This window comes from Microcebus murinus, chromosome 11, assembly GCF_040939455.1.
Source record: "Microcebus murinus isolate Inina chromosome 11, M.murinus_Inina_mat1.0, whole genome shotgun sequence".
Lineage (NCBI taxonomy): Eukaryota > Metazoa > Chordata > Mammalia > Primates > Cheirogaleidae > Microcebus > Microcebus murinus.
In genome coordinates this window covers 16,144,620-16,163,041 of record NC_134114.1, presented here as the reverse complement: position 1 = coordinate 16,163,041, position 18,422 = coordinate 16,144,620, and the positions used below count along the sequence as shown (strand labels likewise).

At 33.1% G+C, this 18,422-nt stretch overlaps 1 long non-coding RNA gene across 2 annotated transcripts in view; it reads right to left on the bottom strand.

The window, feature by feature from the left end:
* Positions 1–18,422, bottom strand: part of LOC105856619 (uncharacterized) — a 104,193-nt gene that overhangs the window by 18,892 nt on the left and 66,879 nt on the right. The window contains exon 3 of one of the 2 annotated variants that reach the window (XR_012921753.1): positions 11,395–11,922. The exons of the other annotated variant lie outside the window; for it this stretch is intronic. This is a non-coding gene — a long non-coding RNA (uncharacterized LOC105856619). Of the gene's footprint in view, positions 1–11,394; positions 11,923–18,422 lie in introns of those variants that run through there. 2 annotated transcript variants of the gene reach the window in all.

The following is an 18,422-nucleotide window of genomic DNA, read 5'->3' as shown; positions in this document are numbered from 1 at the left end:
AGTCAAAATAGTCATATATTGGCAAACTTCAAAAGGACCACTTAAAGGGACATTGAAAGCCTACACTTGAAGCTCACCACAGATTTTATGCAGAAAAACTCAGATGATGCATAAAACAATTAATGTTTTTTCCTGAGAATTAAACATTGAGGATCTACTTAAGCACCACTGTCTGGGGAAGTAAAACAAAAGGAATCTTTTTGATGCCTGAGATGTAAAAGTTTAAAATATGTAATGTGGTTCTGCTGATTAGAGACTGATTTCCTCTTCAGAATCCTTGAGTCTCAGCAATGGAATATCTTGGTGCATCCTAGTGTGTTGTGGTAAACAAGGTTCAGTTTTCTTTTTTGGTCTATCCTCTCATTATTGCCTCAACTATTAAAGAAAAGTCTAGTGAAGATAAGAAACTGTACACCAAGTCCTCATTTTCATTGCCATAACTTAATGGGGGGCTCTGGAAATGAGGGCAATGTCTACATGGATGGACATAAGAAAGAAGGAAGGAAAATAGGTCAGTGGTGCCTACATTCCCTTAATAGCTCCAAGCACTAATAATAAGGTGAAGGGTTTCAGCTAATGGCTCCACATAGATCTTCATGTCACTAGATACAGCCACAATATGGTATGTACTATTTCTTTGATTTAACCAAACATGTCCTTATTTGGTAGTTATCAACTTAGTTTGTAAACTTTTTATGTGTTTTCGGTGATGCTTGGTGTGAAAAGGAAATAATAAATCTGGAAATTATAGTCATTAGGGAATGCAATGCTGGATCAATCATTTTGTGGGTAGATTATTTACTTGGTGAGATTCTGCTGGTTGATGCATTTCATCTGATAATTGATGTAATAATTTGTGTGATCTAGACATTTAAGATTTCATTTATGAAAGCAGATGGAGTTTAAGAAGGTCAATTTGTAGTCTCTAGAAGCAGATTATTTGAATAAATATTATAGCATTCGAATCCATAATATAAAGTATATAATTTTTAGTCAGATATCTAATGTAACTAAACCAGTTTTATTTTATTGGAAATGCAAATAAATCCTTGAAATCTCACAATGAGAACTTACTAGGTAGCATTTGGGTTTGGAGATGATGTAGTAGTTATTTGTGTCTTCAAGATTCAACATAATAAACATTTTTTTAGTCTAATAATACTTGTCTTATTGTTGGTCAATCTGCATCAAAATGTTATAAGATCTTGTCTGTTTTGTTAAAAAGCAGGCATGACCTAAATCAGAACCAGTACTCTTGAGAAGAAAATGCAGGGGTAGAGGTTGCTTTTCTTGACATCAAGTTGTGGTACAATGCCACCCAAAAAAGTCTCAAAATTATTTATTTTGGTTATATATTACTGCCTTGCATCTGAATGGAAATTGGTTAAAAATAAATAATAATGATGAGGAAACAGATATTTGTCTAATATAGTTTTTGTATTATGTCACAATATTTCTGATTTTTTTTCTTTCAAAGATCAAGGCCACTTTAGAGAAAGTGTGTGTTTTTGTGAAGCCCCTCAAATGTCTGTGTAGATGAAGATCTGATGTTAGACTACAAAATATCCAATTCTCTGAAGCTCTATGTGAAAAGCATTTGGGATATGCCCCTTAACCATATAGGGTGGGATTATTTAAATTTATCTATATCCCTTCTCTAATTGCAGCTCTTTTGGGGACCAGCTGAACTCACTATTCTTTTTTAAATTTGGCATATGCTAATCTCAAGTTAACAGAACTTAGAAAAAATGAAACTTTGTAAACACAATAATCATCATAGGAAGAGACAATTTCTTACAGGATAAAAAGCCATGGGAAATATGCTGTCAGTCTTGCAAGCAAAGATTTGATTTTCTTGTAGATTTCTTGTATGAGGCTCTGTTAAGTTGAGGGACTGTTTTACTCTCTTACCTACACCATACTCATGATGTTAATCTTACCCTCACCCTCATATACAACAGGCAACCTGCTGAAAATTAGACAGGATAATTAACAGCCAAGTAGGAAGACTGTGAAGTAAATAAGGCAATGGTACTATGGGTAAAGAGACTATTGGAATTTGGAAGGAAATGACACATTATTCAAAAAGGGTGATTTCCCTTTTAATCAGGTGAGGGATATTTATACCGGAGTAGCTCTTAGATTCTTCAGTGTGTTGATGAATTTGGGCATGAGTTAAGTCATAGGCCATCTGCAATACATGACTCTTGTGGAATGTGTGTGTTTAGAAATGTATAGACTTAATTGTGGAAAATAATGATAACAATAATAATATTTGAATTAGATGGAGTTCAAATTCCAACTCTGCCTTATATTTGGTTTGTGATTCTAGAAAAAAAAAAAAAAGAAAAAAAAAAACACCTAACTTCCTCAAGCAAGCTTTACGAGCTAATGTTTTCATATTTATCATAAAGTTTATAATTCTTTTCCAAATGACTACTGTAATTAATTTAAGATTGTTTCTAAATAGAATCCATCATTTAGGTTATAAAGGAAAATTCATTAACACAAATGAGGAACTAGATATATGATGTCTTTAACAAGTTTCAGTAAATTATCATATCTGAGCGATTCCAGTACAAATATTTAGGGATTCTGTCAATTATTTTTATGGCTTTAGTTGATATTCTGCACATTTTGTCCCTTACTTGAAGGGACTTTGTCTCATGCTCTTACAAAATTGGTCAGTATTTACGGGAGTATTACTAACAGAACACTTCATATTCAAGTTTTCAGCTGTAGGCCTGGCATGGAAATGGAGGTTCAGTAGGGGAAAAAGACGAGTTTTCCAGGACACTTGCAAATGTTCCTATTTTATAATCATCAAGAACTTAATGAAACTTTTATTCTACTCTCTCTGCTTGCTTTTGTTTTTAAATGGTAAAAAACCAAACCAAAACAAAACAAAAAAGCACCTCATACAAGCAAATAAGAGCTTCCAAAACCCTAGCTTAGGTCCAGTAATAGAAAGTGGTATTCCAATAGTGGGCCCAACAATTTAAATTTAGTAAGAAACTCATGCCAGCTAATTCAACCTTTCATCTGAAGATTCAATACTATGAGTGCTGTTTACAGCACCTGTGGCAGATGGTCAGCGGAGGAGGAACTGTCCCAGTCAGCATATCTCCATCTTTAAATCCCCACATACAAGTCACAGATGGCAGTGGGAGTGCCACCTGGTGCATCAGGGGCTCTAAAAACAGACCTCAGTTGACCTGAGACATGCTATTAAAGATATGAGTGCCTTGTTTGTAAAAGAGCCAAAATCCCAAACCTTCCCTGGGATAATCAGAACACTGAACAAAGAACAGTGTAAAGTCTAAAACTGTACATTTTCAAGGTGAGAAATTTTATGTATACGATATATTTTAATCTCCACTCCAACATACATAAAAATCAGGAGTAAGGAGTAAGAGAAAAAATGCATTATTTAATATCTTTGAATCTAGTAGCATGAATTTTTACAGATAAAAAAGGGAAATAAAAGTTTTATCACACTACCTTTCTCTACAATTACAACCATTGTTATTATTAATTGGAGGTCACACAGGATGGAACTGTCCTGCAAACATTTCTTGTTATTCTGCCAACAAGTATTAGAATTAACCACTAACATTTAATAGTCAGAAAATGTCCTCCTAAAATTTTGTTTGTGGTAACTGTGTCCCATTCCACATTACCTAGCTGCTTGGCTGGTTTTGACCTCAGTGGAGATGCATGCCTTCTCTCGTTCACCATCATGCAGACTTTTCCTGTTGTCTTATACCTGTGCTGCATCACTCATGAATGTCACCTGCCTGGGCTCTAGTTTAGGACATTTGAAACACAGGGTTATCAACTTTAAGGTGCCTCATTTCACCTAGAAAGCTTGTTGAAGCAGATCCTCTACCCATGCCCAATTTCTAATTCACTAATTAGAAATTTTTTGAGCACCTCCAGGCTCAAAAATTTGTATTTCTAAGTTTCTAAGTAATGCTAATGATGCTTGTCTGAAGATCAAATTTTAAGAAATATTCCTCTAGCATTGACTTTAATATACTAGTATTTATAGGAAGATCCTGGCTTACTATCACTTACTATAGGGTATATGAGAAGACAAACCTCCCTCAACTAACTTTATCTCCATTAGTGAGTGCATCAGTTTGCTAGGGCTGCACAAAATACCACATACCACAGATTGGATGACCCAAATGACAGAAATTGATTTTTTCTCAATTTTGGAGGCTGGAGCTTGAAGATCAAGATTGCTAGTGAGGTGGGTTCTTGTGAGATCTCTCATCTTGGCTTACAAATGGCCACCCTCTTGCTGCCTCTTCACATGATCATGACTGTGTCCATGAGTTCCCCATGCCTTTTTCTCTTCTTCTAAGGATGACAGTCATATTGGATTAGGCTTCCACCTTAATGGCCTCATTTTAACTTATTCACCTTTTTAAAGACCTTATCTCTAAATATGATTGCATTCCAAGACACTGGGGGCTGAGATTTCAACATATGAATTTTTGCAGGACATAATTCATCCCATAACAGTGACATAAAACAATTCACAGGAAGTAGAAACTTAAATTATAATTGCTCACTTTTATACAGATTTTGGCTTGCCTAGCCATATCCTCTGAGGAACTGGAAATTGTATCCAGGCATCTGTCTAATGTTTGAAAAAGTTATGACAAGTTAGTATTGCTGTATGCTGCGATTAGATTTCCTCTTAGGAAAACCTTCCTTTGGCTTCTCTTAATAGAATATCTGTCCAAAATTCCATTAAGGCAAACAAATATGAAGTAAAAATCAGTATAAACTCCAGTATCCATATTTCTACCATTACTTACTAGAACTTAAAGAATTTCCTCATGCATCTCTCTCCTTCCTTCCTTCCGTCCCTCTTTCCTTCCTTCCCTTCTTTCCTTTCACCCACCCTCTTTTCTTCTTCTTCTCTCTCTCCCTGACTCTCATGCTGATTTCTTACTTATTTTTTCTGAATCAAAACTAAATAGGATGTGGCTATTTTTCTAGCATAGTAAAGGTATTAATATCATGGACCTTGGAGCCAGAGAGCTAGGGTTAGAATTCTGGCTCCCCTGTTAGAAACATAAAATAGTCCTACTTCTTATGGCTGTTGTAAGGATTAAACAAGTTATTATATGTAAAGTCCTCAAAATCATGCTTGTCATATAATAAGCATTATATAAGTATTATTATGGTCATAATTATTATGTTAATACATATTTATTCATATGTGTTTTAATAGCTGGCTAGTGTGTTTTCATATATATATCATACTTTAATTGTAGATTGGCATATATTTTTTCATTACTGTATTAAAAGTGCTTGCAAAATGTTCAGTTGTTTGAGTTGTAAAGATAAAGAGCTTTGCATAATCATTCTATCGTTTTCTTAATTAATTCTCAGAAATGGTACATTTTGATCAAGAATATGCATATTACAGTTCTTATTCAATAACCACAGTGCTATATAAATAGATGGTAACAGCTTGTGATCCCACCAAGAAAATATTTAGAATGATGTAATTTGTTTATTTGGGAAGGATTCTTAAGTTAATTTTTCTTTTAGTTTCATAACATATGATGAATATATGAACTATGTCAAAACATCATTTAAGTAATACACAAACACACAGTTCTATACTGTGTGTTCACAAAGACATTGTATAGATTAAATGCCACAGTTATTAATAATTTTTCATAAAATTGTTTTACATATATTACAAGCAAATTTATTGTTAGCTGGATTAAAAAGGTAGAAAAAATGTGAAGACTATGTAGATGTTATTTGTAAAATAAAAAATATATAGAAAGACTATTGCATCAAATATATAACTTGTTTTTAATATCAAAGTCAGTTGTAAGAAAACAACAGTATGTCCAAACAAAGGAAAATATAGCTAAGGTTTAAATAAGGTCTAAACATTGTTGATTAAATAAAGTATAATGATACCAAAAAATAATCAAGTAACAATTGCTAAAAGAGAAATAAAACTCATTAAAAATATGAAAACATTTTAATGTATAGTAGTATTCAATGAAAAAAAATGAGTTGTATCTTACCTATGAAATTAGCAAACATTAAAACGACAACACCAAATGCTGGTGAATTGAGCAATACTACATAGGGTGTAAATTGAAATAATGTATTTGGAAAAAATAATTTAGCAAAATATAAAAAATATTAAACAATGAACATTTCCTTTAATTCTGTGTGTTGCACTGTATTGCAAAAAATCTTCTAAAATACCAAGAGATGTTTATCGTTTTATCAGAAAATAGGGTTCATATTTTATTATGAACCTCTGATGTAATGCTTATTTATAAAGTGACAGAAACACATTGAAAGTAATTTTATTAAACTTGCACATGAAATCTATAAAATGTACAAATAAACATAGTGTTTTAGGTTACATTAAAAATAAAATATCAGGAAAAAATCTGGGTGACAATACACAAAAATAGTAGCAATGGTTGTGTTCTATTAGAAGAAATATCCCTATTGTTTCAAATTCTTAAAATTCTTAGCATTATCCAGAAAAAATAAACATGATACAATTTATAGGTAATATAAACCTTTTCTTCCCTACTTAGCTTTTTGTTTTCTACTCCAAATAATAGGCTCTACAGCAAACTGACCAGTGATATACTTTAATAAGACATCAGGAGGTCTTCTTCTTTGTTTGCTTCTTAGTTTTTCCCTTTATGGATAAAAGTAAGAAGCTATTAATGAAGAATTGCCAGCATTAAGTTTCTATGAGATATTGCAAGCTTAGTATGTCTCATGTTTGAAGCATCGTTTGTTGTTTAATTTTTAAGTGTGCCACTTTTGGTTCTTTATCTAAACTTTATGCTCTTTTAAGCTTGAGTTGAAAGGAGATTAAGAATTTGCTTAAGAATTTCAACATCATTCATGTTGTTGAAAATGGCAGGATTTGAGGGATATGTAAAATCAGAATAGATATGGTCACCATACCTATTTTTATACACACATACATTTTCCCTCCCATGGAAACCAATTCTGCAGATATATGGCACATATTAGAATTGGTGCTTTTATATACATTCTTGTCTAATATCTCTGCAAGGTAGTTATTATTAATTGCACCTCATGGAAAGAAATTAAATTTCAATGGGGGTTAAATGGCTTTCTCAATTCACAGAACTATTAAACTTTAATCCTAGAATTCAAGTACCTCTCTGACAAAAAAGTCATATTATGAAAATTGAAAATTAGAGTCTTAAACCATCTGAATTTATGACTAAGGTAGCATATAGCTATAAGATATATTAATATAAGATTCCTAAATAATGGTAGTGGCAATGGGGAAGAAGAGAAATGCATATTATATATGATGCACAATGAAATGATATTCAACCATCTAAATTATTTCTTTCCTAGAAATCTCAATTTCAGAAGACAGAACCAATATTGATTTGTTCAATCGAAATACAAAATTAAACACATAAAAAAGGAAATTCCAATAGTCTTTCTTAATTTCTCTCTTTGGTAACTCCTCATATATTCCATCAGAATTTCTTTGATATTCTATTTGCAAAACACAGACTTCCCTAATTATATGTCAAAAATACCCTTGTGAAGGAGTTGAATAGTTACAATGTGGATAGTGTGGGTTTATATTCCATTAAATCATGTTAAAGGAGGTAAATAATGCAATGCCAACCCATCAAAAAACCCCAACAGATTTTGCCTTAATATCAGTAAAACATGCCAAAATATCTAAATATACATTATTACATAATAAATATTTAACAATTTTTATTTAGTTTTGAATACAAGAAAGCATTGTATTCATGGTATGTTGTGATATGTGCACTCTCAAGCTTAGGCTATTAACCTCAACCTCTATCAGTGTGTCGTATCCTGTTCAGCTTGCTTCTAATGTTTGAGACTTCCTATGACTCTTTGGCTCACCTACTTTCTTCACTACTTTTGGCAGGTTCTTAGAAGATATTTGCATATTTTATTGATGTAAGAAAGACTGTAGCTTTAATAAACAATATACTTAAAGATCATAGGCATGAGACTGATTCCAGTGGGAAGGACAGTAGAACTATGTATGCAGAGTAGTCTATGGACTCTGCCTAGGTATGTGCAACAACCAGATGCTTTGATGACTTTAATCCATTCAGGCTACCAATAACAAAATACCATGGACTGAGTAATTTAAGCAACAGACATTTATGTTCTCAGAGTTCTGGAGGTTGAAAGCCTTAGATCAAAGTGCCAGGATGGTCCAGTTCTGATGAGGGTCATCTTCCTGGCTGGTAGATGACTGACTGCCTTGTGGCTGTGTTCTCACATGGCCTTTATTCTTTGTGCATACCAAGAGAGAGGGAGCCCCAATCCCATGTCCTCATTATTACTATTATTATTATTTTATAAAAACACCAATCCCATTGGATTAGGTCTGAACCCTTATGACTTCATTAAACCTAATTACCTTCATAAAGGCCTTATCTCCAAATATGGTTCCACTGAGAAGGGGCTTCAACATAGGTATTTGTGGAGAACACAAACATTTGGTCCTTAGCAACCTGCAAGTGTAAATTCATTATGGAATGTTTTCAATATAGAATGTGATTTTTGGACCACCATTATTACAGATTTTTTTTATTGGAAAAATTCAGAGTTTTAGAGATCAGAACACGAGACATACTCATTACATTGGCGATTTTGGTACCTTCTCCATCTCCATCTCTCATGTGGACTAATGCATCACCCTCCAAACTGGTCTCTGCAATACTTAAAAAGTATTTCCACAGCCCTAATACTGCTTAACCACACTGCTCTTCTTCTATTTCTTTCATCCATTCAATCGCAAATTGATCTTGAAACTTTGTGTGCTTTTCCTTTCACTAGAAGCATTATTTCCTTTATAGCTGACTCTCTCTCTACAATCAGCTCTCTGAATACCTATTTCTGACAACCATATCGGAACCTGCACACCACATAGACCACTTATATTGGAACCCTCCCATCTACCCACACATGTGGCAGTGTTCCACACTCCTTCACCCTGCCTCTTTCTGTCTTTGCAGTTTTATATGATTATTTTTTTCTCCCACATTAAGTTGAATGTGGAAGAAACACATGTTTACTGTAAACAACACCTGTTTACTATTTTATTTCTAGTGCTTATCACCAAAAGGCTGGTATGTAATAGGTATTCAATAAATATTTAATAAATGAATAAAATAATAAATGAAAAAACAAAATATTTAGCAGATAGTTACTATAACAATATACAATAAACAATATACTTGAAATTAACTGGTTGTTAATTTTATGAAGTGGCTAAGAAATCAGCTTAAAAAACGTGGCCATCAAGAAGATTGATGAGGAAAGTTAACAGGATAAAATTTAAGATTTCTCTTGAGAATTTTTAAGAGATGAGTTTGTATAGGTAAAGTGGGGCAGGAATATTTTAAAACATGTACAAGGGAGAATTCATCATCATTATTGACATTTTTGTTAATATTCTCCACTAATTAAACACATTTATTATTTTGTACCAGAGACAGTTAAGTCATTTAAATGTGTTACATCATCTCATACTGACATCAGTCCTGTAGATAGGTTTCATAGTTGTATAGATAAGAAAACTGAGGCTCATAGAGGTAAAGTCACTGTCTGTAGTCCTCGATCTGGAAAGGATAGAGGTTCCAGTAAGCTGAGGCCTTCTGACAAAAAAATTTTATAGCTTTGAGCTCTATGCTACAATGGTGGGGAGGGGCATTGAAAAAATAAAATCAGACTGGAAACATTATTTTGAAATTGTAAAAAAGTAGCAATAACACTTCAGAATTTTAAAAAATACTATCAAATTCTCTCATGGGATCCTCACAGCAGCTTTGTTAGATAAATGGGAATTGTGACTATGGAAAAGAACTAATCAAGTTTTGTTTTTTTCTTTTTAAATTTAAATTATCCCATCTGCCAACACTGGTGGTTCTAATGGATGACATATTTTAAATGTAATTGGCCTTTACTGGGATTTAAAGTTCTGTCATTCTCTGTTTATCTGACATGTTCCAATATAAAAAGGTGAGCATTCATTTGGCAGGAGGAGTGGTAGATAGAGCCTTGGTGCACATCATAATCACCATGGAACCGTGGACATACTGAGATCCATCAGCCTACCCTAAGCATTCCTATCAGAATTTTTGTGATATGGTAAATCTCAGAATTAAAAATAAAATGAGGTTTCTATTGTATGTAATCTTTAGGACTAATGACTTAGATTTGACAGCCTCATTGAACTAATGACAGCCTTATTTTGTTCTTTCTCTGTGATCCTTTCTCTAGCTTAATATATCCTACCTAACATTTGACATTCTATTTAAGAATAAAAAGTATCATAGAAATGACCAATGGAGAATATATATATACATATATATATATGTATGTATACATACAATCCCTTTCTTAGAAATTTTATCCCAAATTATGGTGCCTATTTTTGTCCTCATTGTTCCTTTTAACCTTGATATATGATTGCAAATGTAGTGCTAACAATAAATAGAATAGATACTGGCATCTTATTTTTATTGATCAGTATAATATATTAATAAAGGTGAAAATTTTAAGCATTAATTTAAGAACTGTTGCTTGAATATATATTCTAGGTTAAAAAATGTGACAGATGTTGGAAATACAAAATCAAATAGTATGTGATCCATATCCTTAAGGGCCTTACATTTCATTAACACAAAATTCCATTAAAGTATAGCAGGTAATATTAAAATACTCTATGCAGGACACAGTTGCAGCAAAATGTAGGTTATAATTAAGAGAGGGGGATGGTATTCAAGACAGAAAAACTGTGGGCTTTCACAGTCAAAGTCATACAATTATTTACTGCTAAAATAATGATGAGTAGCCACTTCTTATGAATCTGAATTAAAGAGATTTAAAAAAGGAGGGGTAGATAGAGGCCAAAATATCTAGTTTATTACTGATGGAGCATGATTGGAGGATAAAAGCCTAAAAGCACTTCCTGATCCTGAAACCCAGGATTAGGCAGGGTCACCTACACAGTCCTAGGATCAATAGTGATATATACTTTCTTTTTCTTCTTCTTCTTCTTCTTTTTTTTTTTTTTTTTTTGAGATAGAGTCTCACTATGTTGCCCAGGCTAGAGTCCTGTGGCATCAGCAACCTCAAACTCCTGGGCTCAAGCAATTCTCTTGCCTCAGCCTCCCGAGTAGCTGGGACTACAAGCATGTGCCACCACGCCCAGCTAATATATATATATATACATATATATATATTTTTTATATATATTATATATATGTATGCATATATATATATATATATGTTGTTGTCCAGCTAATTTATTTCTATTTTTTTAGTAGAGATGGGGTCTCACTCTTGCTCAGGCTGGTCTGGAACTCTGGAGCTCAAACAATTCTCTCACTTTGGCCTCCTAGAGTGCTAGGATTACAGGCATAAGGCACCACTCCCGGCAGATACTTTCTGTGGCTTCTGGCTTCTTGCTCCCAAGAGGAAAAAGATGCAGCTAAATTGATCATTTACAGTTATTTTTCCCAAAATATATCAATCAAATAAACACAGTTCTGTCTAAGGGGCAAAGGCATAACCAGGAGAATCTCTATATAAACCAGAGACCATGTCCAGTGTTTCCATATCTCTTATATTTTATTTATCACTTTTTTTTTTCCTCTAAGAAACTCAATATTCAGCTAGAAATGTGTTAATCATTAAGGTTGTTGATTATATCACTGAATAATAACTCTGGAGGGAGGCAATTCCAGAGTCCTTGATTAAGTATCTCAACAAGGGAAAAATCTGAATTCCTGTGATGTCCTGGGTTAACATCAGTGTTTCAGTAGATTTGCTGCAGTTGTGAGTCTTCATGTGACAGCAGTCATAAGCCTGAAAGAATTAAGTGGTCTTATTTTTGAGTTTCTTTGCTTTTACTCAAATATGTGTATATAAACTTTCCCACAAGCGCCATATCAGATGTCTTATGATATGTCAGTGGCCAGAATTTGGTCATTTTCCTAACTGTAATCTAATAACAAATAACTAGGAGTGGAATTACCACAAATGAATGAGACCCATCAGAGTCTATCTTCCGAATTGTTGAAAGAAATCATCTTTCCTGAGCTCATTGTTGGGCTCTACAAATTTGAAAAGGAAAAACTAATCAGAATTTTTTTGGCAAGGAAGTTAAGAGTTTGAATAATGTTTATAAATTCATCATTTTTCCCTCTGCCCCATTTCCCTTCCTATAATAAAGATTAATGTTTTTAGGGAAAATGTAATATTATTAATTTGTGGGTAGAGCCAAATGCTGAAGTCTGTAAATATTGTTTCCTGAAAATGCAAAACATTAATAAAATTCAACTTTAAGTTATGTTGAATTATTCCAACAAAAATGAAAACATTACTAAAGTCAACCAACTAATCCAATAGAATCTCTTTAAAAATAATATTGCCCACTCAATTGAACTATTTGAATCTCTTATTCTTTATGAACAAAATATCTTTTCCTTTTCATAGGGCAATCACCTAAAACAAACATGTAATATAAAGTAAAAGCTTCTTTGTAATATGTCAAAATGAATATGTATATCTGAAATTCCACATTTTTTACATAAGCAACTAGGAGAACTTTCTACCCACAGTATAGTAAAATGATTCACAACTAAGTCATTAATTAACACTATTATCACATTATGACTGATTATAATACTTGAAAAGGGAACAAAATAGTAGCTGATTTCAACCTTTAAGTGTAAATAAAAAATAAGCACCTTTTGATTTAAACCAAGCTTTTGAAAAATGTGTTTAATTTAATTGGTATACTTTAAATACGATGCTGAAAATGTTCAGAATACCATGTGGTTAGGTGATTACCACAGGTCTATGGTTCTTAATTATCCATATGAAGGCCAAATGAATCAGTAGTCAAATGGGGGCAATTATCACATTTACATAAGAACATGACTCTCTGGATGGAGTTTTCTGCAAGCCTCATTTGCTATTACAAAGTCAGTAATAAAGCATTTCAATATGAATGAGAATTGAATGATGTAATATTAGCCAAGTGGTGTCAGTTTGGGGGATGTAGACAATATGGTAGAGAGTCACACATTTTTTCTAAAATTTATTTTGGCAAATTATGGGTACAGAAAATGTGGAACTTGGAATCAGAATAAAAATGATTGCATTCTGAAAGTCTTAATTTATGGGAATTGAAATTCCTGGTACTATAGATTCCACTCAGATAAATCATTTTATTAAGGCACAAATAAAACAGGAAGGTTTAGAAGGGTTGCCAATTGTAAATTGTCCTCTTTGTTGCCTAGCTATGTAGAATATATAGACACTGAAAAGATTTTCTGTCTGGAGCAGCTGTAAAAATGCAGCCCACATGTCTCAAATGTCCAGCAGAATAAACTCTCTGTGGCAACTGGCATATGTGCATGTAGTTAGAAATCAAAGATAAATGTAGGCTTTTCCTTCTAAAAAATATACTTTGCTATTAATCAAGAGCAATGACTCTCAGCAGCACTGTTTCCGTAGCAGTTATAAAGATTGTAAATATAATTGACTCATTGATGCCTTGGATGTCCAAAAACTTCCTATGAGTCAGTATATTAAATGGCTAATTATAAGCAATGATAATTCTTTTCCCGAGACATATCCCAGCAGTGTTTTGGATTGTAAAAGGAAATAAAAGGAATAGGAATAGCTACATGACTCATGTTTTAAAATGAGTGCCTCTTTTCCTATGGAGCAGATGAACTTTTCTAAATAACCACCAGCACCAGATGCTGTTTGGTTAATTCTATGCTATGCAAAGACACCCCCCCCCAAAATATATCCACATGTCAGTTACCCTCACTGGAATGGATAATTTCCTTTATAACAAAAACAAAAGTTTAAACCCAAATATCACATACTACATATATATATATATATATATATATATATATATTTGTCAAGGAACAAATAAATCTTTGAGAAAACTAAAGATATGTGGCCACACGCAAGAAAATAAGATGTAAAGGAGATGTAAATGATTGAGGTTCTAAAACCGTTTAGATTTTATGTTATCCAGAGTTTGAACTTTTGTCCAATCCACCTAAACTTATATTCTCTACCCCTCTCTCTCCATTTTTATGTTAATTTTTCTTTCTGTTACCCCAATATGTGGCTATAACATCAAGACTGTGAGGTAATGACAACTTTCTTGGTACCAATTTCATCAGTCATGAATTGATTGCTTCTATCTTTATTGGCATACGGTTTATGATTTCAACTGCATAACTCACCCAACTTTTGTTAAAACACTGATGATTTCTAGGGAAAAAAGTACAGAAGTCCATTGAGACATTCATAATTCAGCGTATGTGCTGGCTTGATGCATACTCTCTTTTTAAAACTATAATTTGAAAGATACATTCATTGTGTTATGCATCTTTTAAAACAGCCATGATAATCACTAGCACAAATAACTGCTTCACTAAACAAAATGGATGTTATTACACTATTTGAATTTAATAATCAATTTTATTATTTATGTTTTATCAATTTGTTCTTTTTATACTTCTATATAAAAATTAAAACAGCCCCCCTTAGCTTTATCAAATTACTTAAAACAATTTCATGAATGTTCTATATGTGTTGGCTTTTAACAAGTCAATAGCAATCTAAAGTAGGAAATCCAGTTCAGTCCAGTGTATTGAATATATTAAACTCTCATCCAACTTAAGCCTGTCTAATTTTGTTACCCTGGTGGAGGTAGCAAGAGACTTAAAAGAAATGGTCACAAACTAATGGGATTGGTTTCCTTATGAACTGGGAAGCCAATGCTGACACTTAAATAGACCTCTTGGAGAATCCCTGCAAAGATAATCCTTGACATCACTGTTTGGTTTCTAGTAATGATTCTGCTGAGCACTTTGTGACCTTGACCCTTAGTCCTCATGGTTATTGTGGTCCACTCTGACGGGGGGCCGGGGGGATGGGTACATCCTATCTTTAGGCTGCCCTCTTGGCTTGAGTCCATCTCCTCCCTCCCCCCAGTGTACACTTACTGTTGCAAGACACAAAGCTTTGTCCACCTATCAGTGAAAGCATAGTGGACTCCTAATGAAGCCTCCTCTTTACTCTGCCTATAGGAAGGGGAAACTATCTTTAAATGTTTGGGTCAGGCATGGATTTTCTGTGTTCATCAATCTCCAGGGCCACGAATGTCAGCCTCTTCAAACCATTTATTTGAGTGCTTCTCCCCTAACAAGTTAGTGTGGTATTAGAGACCCATTCCAGTTTTTTCCTCCTCAAGGACTGGTGAGTAGTAAGTACACTAAAAATCTCTGCAATGAAATCCTTTGCCTCTCAGCATCCTTAACCTCAGCACTTACAGACTATTGATGGCCAAACAACCTCTACAAAGTCCAGAGCATCCTGATCAGCTAGTTTAGCGCCACACTTTAAGGTTAGCGGTACTTGTTATGACTCAACTGTTCTATCATTAGGGCCACAGCCTAACAAGTTTGTTGTTGTTGTTAACATCTTTTTAAATTAAACTAATTAACACTTTGTTGAGCTATTATATATGACAGGAATTCTAGGAACTTTATATATGCTGTATACTTTAATCCCCATAACACACATATAAAGCCATCATGATTCTTTTGTAGATAAAAACTTAAAATCTGACATTTTATATAACTCATTTAAGGTCAATCCACTTGTAAATGGCAGAGCAGAGATTAGACCTCAGGGTTCCAACTCTTCCTTTAAAATTAAAGGGATTTCACATAATATCTTTTGAATACTTCCTATGTGTCAAGCATTGTTAAATTATTTCACATTTGGTTACTCAATCTCACAACAACCATTGAAAGAAGATAATATTCTCATTTATGGAGAAAACAAGAGTGATTATATGCACTTTCCAAGGTCATAAAGTATATAAATGTGCAACCAGAATGGGATATTTTTTAATATAAAGTCCATGCACATTCAATAACACAATTTTGCCTTCTGGCAATTTTGTCTTGTTTATTTCACTATAAATTCTGCCTACTGTCTTAAGATTTTTTGCAATTGACTACTTTTACTAAGGTGGGTAAGCAGAGATTTTCTATAACATAATTCAAGCAAAAGGAGCAGCATTCATTAGTTTATTCACAGTACCAATAATTGATTTAGAACTCTATCAAGCACCATGAAAATAGTTAGGTATATCATAATAAATAAGGCATTGTATTAGACTTGATTAGCTCACTTCTGAAGGAGAAAGAGTCACTAAAAAAGTATAAAATAATTCTAAAAAGATTCAGTAGTACTTGGAGAAATGAAAACATACTGTGGAAACACCAGGCAGTAGATATTTGTAAAATAGCTGATATTTGAGGTGAGAATAAAAACCAAGAAAGTATATAGGTTAGACAAGGAAAAGGATAGAGGGGGGGACATTGGGAAATAAGGCAATGAGTATGGAATTATGAGTAATTGGCATAACTTTGTCATCAAATACATGGCAAGAAGATAAGCCTTACTTTCACAAAGAAAAGAAAAAGTTAATTGATCTAATATTTAATTTTTTATTCATTTAATTAGTCATTTATTCTTCCAGTCATCTCTTTGGCATATATTCCCTGAATTCTTGCTAGCCACCAGATATAAAATGGAAGAAAAATGATATGATATCTTTTGGAATTGTCATGAATGCTATGAGAACTTAGTAAGAGGAGATGGAAGATCTTTCATGTGTACACCACTTCACTGTACTGCCCTTTTCAAAGACTTGGGAGAGTCCCTAGCAATATGTTGACATGCACTGGTGATTCTAATTTTTAAAAATCGATGTATAGACTTCAATTTTTAGAGTATCTTTAGATTTATAGAAAAATTCAGCAGATAGTACAGAAAGTTTTCATACAGTTCTCTATTATAAAGTTCTCTACCATACATCATGCAAATACAATTACCCTAATATTAATATCTTGCATTAGGTGGTACATTTGTTATAATTGATGAACCACTATTGATAAATTATAATTTATTAAAGTCCATAGTTTACTCATGTATCCATAGGATTGTATAGCATAGTTTCACAGCCCTAAAAACCAAATCCTCTGTGCTTCACCTCTTTATCCTTGTTCTTCTCTTCCTGATACCCTAGCAACCACTGATATATTTTTCTCCATACTTTTGCCTTTTCCATAATATCATATAGCTGGGATCATATATCATGTTAACTTTGCAGACTGGCTTTTTCCACTTAGCAATATGCATTTAAGATTGTCTATATCTTTGTGCAGAGTGATTATTTCTTAGAATTGTTGAATAATATTCTGCCGTATACATTTACCACAATTTATTTTTCCATCATTTATTAAAAGACATTTTGGCTGCTTTCAGTTTGGGGCGATATTATATATGGCTTCTATAAACATTCAAGTGCAGGTTTTTGTGTGGACATAAGTTTTTACCTCATTTTGGCAAATATCTAAGGAGTATGATGGCAGGAACATACGGTAAGATTGTGTTTAGCTTTGTAAGAAATTCCCAAAGTTTCCTCAGGGACTATATCATTTTGCATCCCCACCAGCAGTGAATGAATGTTACTACTTCTCTGCACCTTTGAAAGAATTTGGTATGGTGAGTTTTGGGGATTGTAGGCATTCTAAAGCATATGTAGTGGCAGCTTGTTGTTTTCATTTGCAATTCTGTAATAATATACAGTGTTGAACACCTTTTCATATGTTTATTTACCATCTGTATATCTTCTTTAATGAAGTGTCTGTTCTGATTTTCTGTGCATTGTTAATTGGATTGTTAGTTTCTTATAGTTGAATTAGAGATGTTCTTTGTATATTTAGGATAACAGTCCATTATTAGATTTAGGTTTTGCAAACATTTCCTTCCAGCCTATATATTTTCATTTCATTAACAGTATCTTCTGCAGATCAGAAAATTTTAATTGTACTGTGTTCCAATATCATTATCATTTTTTTTTCTTTCTTGGATTGTGCTTTTGGTGTTGTATCTAAAAACTCATTATCAAATGAAGATCACCTAGATTGTCTACTGTGTGTGCTATTTTTTAGAAGTTGTATAGGTTTGCAGTATATAGTTGGTTTAGAATCCAGTTTGAGTTAATTATTATGAACAGAGTAAGGTCTGTGTCTTTATTAATTTTTTTCATCTATATGTGCAGTTGTTCCTTTCAAAGAACTATCTTTTCTCCATTAAATTGGTCTTACATTTTTTGTCAAAGATCAGTTGACTCTATTTATATGTGTGCATCTCTGGGGCCCCTATGTTATTCCATTGATCTATTTGTCTATTTTTTTTTTTTTTGCCAATATTACTATGTCTTGATTACTGTAGCTTTAAAGTAAGTTGAGTTT